An 11951-nucleotide genomic window follows, 5' to 3' on the forward strand; every position below is an offset into this window, starting at 1 on the left:
TTCTACTCTTCTTCAGTCCTTCTGACGATGCCAGGAGGACCCCTCAATTGGGTGTCTTTAACAGCTCTTTCTAGCAATCCCCCTTTTTTGTGCTGAGAGAGAACAGGCCATAGGCGTAGAGCCTTGGATAGGCCACAGAATCCAGCTAAGCTTTTTTCCCCATTTTTTTTTATTATTGTAGTAAAACACATATAACATAAAAATCACAAAGCTGGTTTGCCTATAACTGAAGTTATGGAAAGCTCAGATTTAAAGAGAGCATTAAGCCAGACAGGGAGGAGGGGGCAGATGGAGGGGGGAATAGGGAGAGGGAGGAAAAGGGAAGAGATGGGGAGAGGACCAGGACTAGAGCAGTTTCATTGCCAAGTCCCTGAGGCAGAGGACAGAGGACAGACAGCACCAGCAAACTCTTGCTTGCATGGCGAAGGGAGAGTCTCATCGGTCCTGAAAATAGCTTTTAGAAAAAAGTCTGTGGAAATGAATAAAATACATACACTATATTCTGGCAAACTGAAGGTACAGAGGAACTTCAAAAATCTAAATCAGTGATGATTTCTGAGGACTCTTACTGTAGTGAGTGGCGAAAGGAGCCAGTGGCCCCGGGGGAGGTGCCTCTGCACATGGCTGGTGCCACCTTGGGAACCTGAGGGTTAATCCTGGTCATCTTGGGTGGGACCCACCTGGTCGGGTGTGGGGAGCAAGGAGCACGAGGGGAATCAGGAGTGGGCTGGGAATCAACACCATCAGCGCCCTCCTGTTTCTGGTGGCCCAGCTGTCTGCTTAATGTTGCACTGATTGATTTGTTTCCTAGCCTTGAAGGCCACTGTGGGAGACACTGGCTATTGTTGCCCACTCAGCATCCACTCCCTGCCTCCTGGTCACAGCACTTTGCTTCTTCTTTGAGGACTCACCCAACCTTTGTCCACGTGGTCAGTGGGTTTGGCACCCGTGTGACCGAGATCTGGCCAGTTGATAGATCCCATCCACTTGGCCACAGTGATTGGTTCAGGACTTGGCCAGGTTGGACGAATCAGAGTCACCCTCAGGACTTTTGCTAGAATACTTGAGAAAGAAGTTCTCAATGCACTGGAATTGTGGAGAAGAAAGGAAATGTGCCTGAAGCCACTGGTAGCCGCCTTGCCACCATGAAGCAAGACTCTGCCTGAAGATGGACCCAACACAGAGGAGAATGGAGTCAAGCGCTGGAAAGACTGTGTTGATGTCCTGATTTGAGCCCCTGGATTCAGCTAGGCCTGAAATCCACACTATCTGTATACTTTTCACTTGTAATAGCTCATAATTTCTTGTTTAAGCTTATTTGGGGACTCTGTCACTTTCAACTGAAAAGTCCCTGGCGGGAACACTAGCTGTCTTCCTGGGCTCCGCGCTAAGCAGTGTGCACAGCATACATACAATTCACCTGATTTGAGGGCAAGCTGGTGATAAGGGTTATAATCATTGTTTGGCCCTTCTGACAACTCAACAAAATTCATACTACCGTCATCCCCATTTTATAGATGTGAAACATGAGGTTCAAAAAACGTTGAAGTGACCAGTCTACAGTCGACAGCTATTAAATGGCAAAGTCAGGATTCCCAGTAAGTTCTACCCAATTCCAGGCGCAGAGTTTATACCCAAGAGGCAGCCCCGCCTCTCGAACTCACACCCTGGCTTTATAATGACCCTCAGTTATTTTCTATGTGTCATCGACGAGTCACTCCTTGCCACCAGTCTAGTTTCATTAGTCCCCTAATCGCTGATGAAAGGTCATGTGGAGGAATGAGGACGTTTCCTCTGCAGAGGACTCCAATACATGGTCCTGCTCCTCCCCTCAAGTCTGCCAACTCTCTTCACCATCCTTTACTGTCTCTGCCATCAGCGGTGCCCCTAAGAGACGTGATAGATCAGGACACTTCGGGGCCTCGGCCAAGGGCACGGCAAGGTCATTCTGTTTATTTTTCATCAACTTTTTCCAGGCTGACAGATGTGCGGCTGTATCTTGGAGACTGTACCTCTCTCTCACTTCAATTTTGATTCAAAATCCAGCCATTAAGAATATTGCGATTTATCTAGATAAGCATCCCCTCGAGTGGCCTCTTCATGGGCTTTATGACTCTTTTGAAGATTGTTTCCCTAAAATTCAGGGGATTTATTGAGAGTAACATAATCCATTATGTAGTTTCCTATTATCCTGGAGTTTCTTCCTCCCATCCACCCTCATCAGCGGAAACCCTGGACTTGCTCAGAAACCGAGTAATTAAGTACTTTTCCATGTTGTCCCCGTCTTAGCCGTGTACCTCCTCTTGAGTCCATCACGTGGTTCATTGGAAGACTCACTGGGGGAAGAACCAGGCTTCACATTATTTGCTTTAAAAGCTACATCAATTATATAGAGAGTCCCAAGTGAAATAAATTATCACAATGCATTCCACACATCAGAGCACATGCCAATTACATGTGCTCGAGGGCTAAAAGAAATTGGCTGATCCCAAAAATAAATCTGACAGCAAGTCTAACAAAAATTGTTTGAGAGAGCGCCAGTGGTTTTCCTGTTTTCTGTTGTGGACACTGGCTGTGGTTGGCCCTGTAGCACCCTGTTCTTCCAGGTCTGGTATACACTACATCGTCCCCTGGGGAACCGCTTCTCCCCCCCACTCTCCATGGTTTGGGTGGGGCTTCAGGGCCAGGCTTGTGTCTCTGGACTAACCAATCACAGCGTCACATCCTGTGTGACATAGGCAGACCTATGGGACTTTGAATGGGAGGCTTTTCTGTTTTTCCAGGGAATTCCTGAGATGGTTGCATGGGAGCTTGTGGGTGTTGGCAGCCATCTTGTCACCATGAGGAGAAACGTCTGTTCAGGAGTGGAGCTGACACAGGGAAGGCAGAAGGACAAAGTAGATGTAGGGAGATGAACCAACGTGGCACCCCGACTTCTCACCTACGTCAGCCAGTACGTTCCCTTCTTTGTTGAAGCCAGTTCAAATTAAGTGTCTGCCACTTGCCTTCAAAAGCACCCTAGTATTTTGTCTCACCTAACTGTGACACTGGGTAGGCAGTCAAAATGACGGTGCAGGGGTGAGGGGTAAGCGCCTACCGGCTGTCAGTAGACACCGCTGATGGTGGCTGTCTCAAGAAACAGCGCCAGGAGAGTCATACTGGTTGACTTACTCAGGGGATGACAAATGCTACCAAAATAAATATTTAAAACTATTCTAGAAAGTCTGAGGTTCCACTCTTCCAGTAGGCAAGACATGAGGATTCATTCATAAGCCATTTCTTCTGATGGCAGAAACTACCCAGAGGTGGGAGGCCACCCGAACTGTGAAGCAGTGTGTTATACAAACATCAAACGTGACGCCAGCCCGGAGCCTGGTGGTGGCTCAGCAGAAGACATAAAGGGACTGTATCCTGGTGGCAGGACCCAGGGCTCCATTTTCAACAGAGTCAGCCCCTGGCAGAAGACAGTTTCATTTGAGAATGTCTATCCTTACGTGTGGTGCCTGTTTTCCTCAGAAATGCCTCCAGTTCGCACCTTCCCCATTTCCTCCCAGGAGCCCCCACCCAGACAGACCGCTCTCACACACACACCCTCTCAACTTCTCTCCAACAACAAGTGTGCATTTCAACTGGCGCCTTCAATGACGTACCTAAAGGGGGGAATTTCAGGCATCCTAGCAGATTAATGGGAGAGATACTTTTGAGCAAGTTAAGTCAACATGCCACAAACACACCTGCCCGTCTTACCCACCTTGAAGTAGCCTTGACTTTTATCAGAGGAATTTTTTACCAACTGTATCCTTCTAAAGCTCATGTACTAGTGAGTTCCTATGTCCAGCAAATGCAACCGGTCGCCGGATTTGGGAAACCTGATGCTAGCAGCTGTCGAATGCCTTGATCTGTTTGCAGAGTAAAAATATTCACAAAGAACTTCTCCATTCCCTTCACCTCATTGTATGAATCCTGCCCAAAGCCACTTCAAAACTCAACTGCTGCCCCTTCTAGAAAGTTCTACCTGATTTGCTTGTTTAAAGGGAATAACTTCTGACCTTATGGCTGCCAAACCATTTAGACGTGCAGTAAAACCTAATGGTAACACTTGTGGGCACACTGGACTCGAACAGACCTGGATTGAAATTCTGACTCCCCCTAACCTTGCCTAGCTGTGTGACCTTGGCCAAGTTACTTCATTTCTCTGAGTTTCAGTTTCCTCATCTTTGAAATGGGGATAACAGTAGAAACTACCAAGTAGGGTTGCTGTGTGGATTAAATGAGAGGATGTAAGAAAATGTTGACTATAGGGCCTGGCACAAAATGAATGAGCATTTAATGAATGTTATCTACCACCTGTAGTAGCTGTATGAATTACAGTTGTGAACAAACTTTTCTCTCCCAATAGATGGAAGTCCTTTGACAGTGGTGTATTCATCATTTACTGCCACAATAGTGTGCACAACGAACATGCCCCCAAACAGAACAATGGGCCACAAAGCATTTGTTGGCGAGGCAGCTCTGTGACCTTGCTGGGCTCACTAATAGACCCAGGGGTCAGCTGGCTATTGAGGAATCCAGACTGACCTGGGCTGGGACAACGCAAATGACTCAGCTCTGCTTCATTCGTTACTCAGCCTCTAGCAGGCAAGCCCACGCATGTCCTTCCCATGGCTGTAGACGGGGCTCCAAAGGCAGAAAACCTAGTGCACAGACCGTTTTCTGTTGATGTCTCATCTGTGAACAGCCCATGGGCCAAAGCAACTCCCATGGTCCAGCCCTTGTGACCCAGGAGGGCACAGCAAGTTTACATGGTCAAGGGCATGGAAAGGGAGGCGTGAAGAATTAGACTCACCTACTACAGGCAGGAACGTCAATGCTACGACCTGACTTAAAGGGCATCGTGATCCTGAGAAATCTGTTTGTAAATGTTGGCTGAGCTGAACATGAATTTGGGCTCTATACCTAAGTTGCCTATATCGCCAAACATCAAAATCAGTGATTAAAATAGAAGAATTTATGGAGTGCAGGTGATTCGTTGTTATTGAGGTTTCCGGGGGCCAGGGGGGCAGGGGAGGAGTCCCCCAAACAGCCAGTTTTATTCCTTTACATGGAAATTTTCAAACTTTTCTTCCCAGGGTCAGAGAGAAAAAAAAGATATTATACATTGCATTTGCCGAAATATCTCTGATGTGTCACCCACTTTTTCTCCTCATCTAGGTCTCCCTCACACATGGGAACTGTCCAGACTTCAAAGTAAAGTAAGGAACTGAAGGGTGAGAGGGACATGGAAACAGATGGAGTGAAGGAGGAGAGGTTGTTAGGGGCCAGGGGTTGGGGGTGGACAGAATGCTAAGGGGACTGCCTGATTCTGGAACTTTCAAAAGTTACAATAAGGAAGGGACTCCTTGGCACTTCTCAAGTGATGGCACAGACGCATTTGCTTCTGAAAGAAATTGCATTTGCTTCTGAAAGAAATTTCTCAATCCTGTTTTTAATGAGCTCCACATTTTCTCCTGTAAAAACAGTTCCCTTCTAAAAGACCAGAGAAGCCACCTCAGCAGGACACCCGCTAAACAAAAGAGTAATGCAGTGGAGTCTGGAAGTCATAACTCAGGGTGAGAAATCCAGAGAGGGCAGGATTTGACCTGATACCTTCTCAGAGACACGGGGCTCGGAGACGAAGCAAACTCTCCTGCCAGAACATGGTGATGGATTAGGGGAGGAAATGGAAATAGTGTGTGGCTATTTTCTTTTTAAGTTTAGGATTAAACTCTTGGTTTCCAGAGATGCCAACTGGTATCACAATGAAAATACATTTAAAAGGGTGCTAAGTTTGTTCCTTTAGTCACTCAACAACTATTTAAGCACCTGTCAGGAGCCAGACACTCTTCTAGATACTGATGTTAGGTCTGTGAACAAGATGGATGGCTTCATCATGCCTACGTGCTATTGGTGAGAAAGACAATAAAACAATAAAAACACAAATCATTAATTAATATGATTTTGGGTTGGGATAAGTGCCATGAAGAAGAATGCACAAATGGAAGGGGGCTAGGGAGAGGGACCCCATTTTGAGTGGAGTGGAGAGAGAAGTCTCTCCAAGGACATGCCATTTGAGAAGAGACCCAAAGATTTGAAGGAGAAAGCCAAGCCATGCAATCCATGGGAAAGCAATCCAGACAGAGGGAATCGCGCAGAGGGAATGAACTTGGCATCTCCCAGGAAGAGTGATAAGATAGGTCAATTAGTTTCTCTTCACAGTATCATCTGATCTCCCTGCAGATCTCAGATCAAGGGCAGCTCACTGCCTGGACTTCTCAGGTTAGGTTGGGTCTCCTGGGAACATTATTGGTGCTGCTGGGAACACTGGGGTTCTCATTTATAGGATTTTCAGCATTGTGACAAAATGCCTATTTCTGTAATACTCTGGTGAGTGACTGTTGCCCCCTACAACATACTGGAAAGTATAGACCATGTCTCCCTGTTCACCCCGGTGGCTTCAACACCTATACCAGGGTCTCTGCCACTTAGTAGATGCTCCACAGACACATTCAGTGCCTTCCTTGCGTCCTCTCACTTAATCCTCACAGCTTTGCCAAGTGGGCACTGCCATCATCCCCATTTCACGGATGAGGAATCTGAGACAGAGGGGAAGTGATTTGCCAGTGCCCCCCCCCCTCGCTGTGGGAGTTGGTCATGATTTTAATCTAGTCCTATTTGACTTTAAAGCCCAATTAGCACACCCCACCCTCTGGATAGGTGATTGGTTCAAGGATGGGCACATGACCCAATGAGAGCCAATGACACGCCAGGCAACATTTGCTGGAGCTTCTGGCTAGACAAGCCATCTTTCTCCCTGTGGCTCGCCCTGGGGAAGCAACACCATGAAAGACAAAATGGAGAGACAGAGAATCAGGTCCACCTGATGTCATTTAAGGCATTGGCTCAAGCCTCCCCCCAACCAGACCTGCACCTGGAGAGCCAAGTCCTATGCTCTAAGGCAGTTGGAATCTGTGTATTTCATTTGCAACATCGATCTTTTCTAATTAATCCAACATGCTGGCCGTGGCATCACCATCACTGCTGGGCTATTGTTTCGTGGAACAAACTAAGATATAAACATGTATATATTTTACCAGAACTGGCTACACATCAAGTTTTCTAGACAGGTCACCATTTCTAGACAGGCTGCATCCCCACCCATGTTCTCCAACCTTCTCAGCAGCTCAAAGTTCCCCATGGCAGACCAGCCATCCCCACTCCCTGCTATGGCCACCATTGCCCAAGAAGGAATGAGATGCCTGGAGCTGCTTGTGATTTAAAAATTCTGAGCCATGTCTGTCTTTTCCTCAATACCATGAATAAATGATTAATTTGTGCCAAACGCTAAAGTCAGGTACAGTGATGTGAGAGCAGTTAAGCTGGGAAGAGATGAATCCATCAATCACCAACAACCCAGGAGCATTGTGCTTGGTGCCCAGGAGCTTACAGAAGTGTCACACAGCCTTTGCACCTTAAAAGCCTGTGATTTGCCAGGGAGATAAAGGAAAAGGCAGGTAATTGTTAGAGCACAATGCAAGACAGATGCAGTCAGGGCTAAGCTACCCTGGGGTCTGATGGGGGATGGGCAAGACTCAGCAACTAAGTCCAGGGAGCCTGCAGCACAGCTGTCACACACATCCTACCACCCTGATTTTTGCCATAGCTGGGTACTCCCCTACTGTTATTCACTTAGTATTTTTCAATTACCCCATAACTTTTTTCCTCACATATTTTGCTTTAAAAAAAGATGATGTCAGTTGCACAAATGGAAACGAGACTCACGTGCCATTAAGAGAAAGTAATTATAAAATTAAATATGATGAAAGCACAAAACTTGATCGTCAGACGTCGAAGCAGATATGATTGTGCGCTGGATTCTCAGCTCTTGGCTGGCCTTCTCTTTCTGCAAAAAACGAGGTAAGCAAGTGTCAGGGAGGCGTTCAGGGTATGCTGTTGACGGAGAGGACGGTCCTGGAGGCAGTCAGGATTGAAACGGATGTAGGAGTCGCCGTGTCATTATGAGATTAGTGTCGATGTCAGGTCCCTGCACCTCCTAAAACTCTCGTGCACCCTGCTTGAGCACACCTGCAGGGGAGCTGCGAGCAAGGGCACTTGTGTCACGGCCGGGGTTCAGATACCACTCAGCATGGTGGCTGTGAGCACACTGACCAGCTCTCCAAATCTCAGTGTCCTCCTTGAAAAAATGGTGACAGTAATGACACCTAGCTGGCTCGCAGTGTTGTTGGGAGGATTTTAAGTGCTTGACTTACATGCAGTGATATACACATCATAACAAGGATAAGCTTTTGTTGTTTTTGTTGCAGTGACAATGATGATAATGATGCATTGGAGACCCACAGCCCGCCTGTGGGTGGAGTGGCCCACACTTTACTCAAGGTTTGTTTACAGTGACAATGGCTGCAAGGTTGAGCCCAAGGTGCTAGAACAAGGCAATCCAACCTTGTCTGGAGAATCAGAGAAGCCCTCCCCAAGGTCGGGTGCAGAGGTCTGAAGGAGAGAGAGGAGATCAGGTCAAGGGAACACCCCTGCTATGCAAATGAGCAGGTCTGGGCAGCCAATGGGAGAGGAGCTCCCAGCACCTGGCAGGGGCAAGTCTCAACGTCAGTCCTGGGGATTTCCACCCAGTGTCCCTCTGGGTCAGAGCCAGACGGGCCTCACTGGTCCTGGTTGATCATCAGTGAGGGTGTGGCCAGACAGGCCTGCTGTGTGTTCACTCCAAAGGGCTGCCTGGGTGGTGTCTACCGTTGGCCAGGTGAAGTGCTGTCACCACCCCTCCATTCCCATGGCCCGGCAAACCGTCTTCTCCCAGCAAGAACGCCTCGCTAACCACGTAGCAACAGACCTGAGGCCAGGCGCCCCCAGACGTCGGCTCTGTAACAACCCCGGAGTCACTCCTTTTGCTGAGTGTAGGAATTATGTATAAAGTTGAAAACTTCAGTGTGTTGGGTCGGCTTGAAGGAGACTTAGGGGCACTGCTGGAGATAGTCAGGAGATAACTCAGAAAGACAGGCCATCTCAAGACCAAGAATTCTACAAAACCAAGTGCATGCCTCCCCGCCACAGCGATACTGAGTGAGCTGCACACACAGGAAGGGATGCAGTTTACCCTCCACGTGGCCAGATATGAAACAAGGAGGTGGGTTTCTACAAGCTGCATGCAAATCACTTATTATGATTAAAAGCTACTGTGTATGTATTGAGTCTCTGCTTTGTCCCAGGCAGCATGCTAAGTAAGCTCTTTCCATATCACATCTCATTTCATCTTCATGTCAACCATGGGTAAGTATCTGTAGGGTCCCCTTTTCACCATCTGGGAAACTTAGGCATGGAGGGATGAAGTAACTGGCCATAGGTCATAAAACTAAAACTAACGGAGTCCTAGGGGCCAGGACTGAGATCTGTGTGATGGCAAATCCAGGCTTTTCATCCCATCTCGTATTCCCTCCCTTGTGGGACCTTGCCCTGGCACAGCCCCTCTGATGGACGGGGAGCTCCATGTCACTGTCACCTTCCTATCCTTAGCATCTCACAGGACCTGGCCGGTGTGGGCGCCCAGTCGAAGCTCGTCCAAGGAGTTGGCTGAGCTGAACTGACGTCTACAAACATCGGAATGAGGAGGGCTTGGTGTACAATGTGTGCTAGTATCTAGGGTTTATGTTAAAGAGGAGAGGGCAGGAGTTCCTGCCCTTGGGGAGCTGTGTGCCTGTCTCCACCTGGAGCTCACTCGGATGGGCATCATCTCAGATGGATGATGGCAACAGGACCCGATGGCAATGCCACAAGACCTTAGGAGGGTCTCTCCAGCCACTGCCGCCTGCCCCTCAATTTCCCCAGGTTCCTCTGCTCACAAACAAGGCAAACCACCCAGGGGCCAGCTACCAGCCTGGGGGCACCAATGGGGAAAGCTGAAATTCCATTGGTATGTGAAAACCTGAGGGCCCGTCCCCCTTCCGCTAGACTGGGGTCTCTCCAGGAGGTAGAAGGTGGGTGAGTCGTGACTTTTGACAACTGAAAGGCATGCGTGCCTCCTTTCTAAACCCCCGTGGTATCTGTTTGTGCTGCTGCTGGTGGGCCAGCTGACTCGTTCATTCCCTTACGCGTGTGCTCAACCCAGGTTCCTGACAGTGGCCCACCCAACACGGAGCTATACCACCCGAAAGAGAACGGCCCTTGATGGTTATGGGTTTGCTAAGCTGCACTAGGTGTTCTGGACCCGGAGAGGAGATGAGAAGGCAGAACAAAGGGATGGAGGCCAGACAGGGTGAAGAGCAATGACACACATGAGCTCCCTGGGCCCTGCAGCCCGAGTCCAGGGCAGCGGTGGGTGACAGGGGCACAGGACATGCAGGGACCAAGCAAGACGGAACCCCTAGGTCCCTGAATAAGTCTCCAGCCAGAAGAAGAAAGAACAGTGAGGGGCAGAGTCCCTGCCAGCCCTGGCCTTGGGGCACGTGTGTGAGCCCTCCCTCCTGGAGCCCTGCTGATGGCCGGGAGCCCCAGCTGTTTCCTGGGTGAGACACCTGAACTCTGCAAGGGCAGGAGCCCGCTCCTTCTGCCTTTCATTCATTCACTCACTCACTCATTCATTCAGCAAATTTCCTAAAGACCATCTGGGACACAGGTACTGTGTGTGGCACTAGGGAACAAAGTCCCGCTCTCACGATGTTTATAGTTCTGTTGCGGGGGACAGAGAATAACCAGGTAAATAACATGGAACATCATAATTAGACTGCGAAGGGGGCAGTACAGAAACTGGCAGGCTGAGGGGATATTGAGTAACTAAGGGGGACACTTATGACAGTGGTTGGCAAAGGCCTCTCCTGGTGGTTGACATTTGAGTGGACCCCAGTAATGGGAGGGAGCCGAAACCCAGATACCTACATATTTGGGGAAGGGTGGTCCAGGCAGAGAAAACAGCAGGTACACAGACCCTGGCAGGGTGGAACCAAGCTGGGCATTTGCCAAACGGAAGGGCAGGAAGGCTGCAGGGTCGTGCATTAGTTTTCTATGTCTGCTGTAACATTGCCACACAGTTGATGGCATAAAAAAACAGAAAGTTATTCTCTCACAGTCAGAAGTCTGAGATCAAGGCGTCAGCAGGGCCACACTTACTCCTGGGTCTGGAGGAGAATCCTACCTGGCCTCTTCCAGCCTCTGGGGCCCAGGCTGGGGGCAGCAGCACTCGAATCTCTGATGGCTTTCTCCTCCCTGTCCCCTCCCATTCGGTCCTCTTATAAGGACACTAGTCATTGAATTTAGTAACCCCCGCCCCCGCTCATCCAGAATGATCTCATCTCGACATAATGATATCTGCAAAGATCCTTTTTCTAAACAAGGCCACAGGTTCTATGGGGACATATGTTTGCGGAAGGGTCACCATTCAACCCACTAGTCTGGCTTCCAGCTCCCCCCAAATTCACATCCGTTCCACAGGCAAAATACAGTCCCACCAATCCAAATCTCTGAAAATCTCAACCCACTGGAGCATCTACTCTATGTCCCAAATCTCATAACCTAAATTGCCTAAATCAAGAATGGGTGAGACATTAGGTAGGATCCATCCTGGGGCAAAATGACTGTTTATCTGTGGACCTATGACTAGGAAACAAGTTATCTGCTTCTGGGGCACAACAGTGGGGTAGACATGGGGCAGACACTGCCGCTCGGAAAGAGAAATTATAAGAAATGAAGGAGCCCCTGGCCCCAAGCAAGTGAGCAATCCTGCAGGGCAGCCCCGTTAGGTTGCAAGGCCTGAGAATAGTGGTCTGCGGCTCTCAGCTCCGCCCCCGGGGGCCTCCAGCAACGTGCACAGAATGGAGTGCAGGGATCCAGGGCAGAAGCGGGAAGACCCGTCAGGATGCTCATGTGGACCAAACAGGAGATGGATGGTGATG

The sequence above is a fragment of the Rhinolophus sinicus genome, linkage group LG13 (genome assembly GCF_036562045.2).
Source record: "Rhinolophus sinicus isolate RSC01 linkage group LG13, ASM3656204v1, whole genome shotgun sequence".
In the NCBI taxonomy this organism is placed as follows: domain Eukaryota; kingdom Metazoa; phylum Chordata; class Mammalia; order Chiroptera; family Rhinolophidae; genus Rhinolophus; species Rhinolophus sinicus.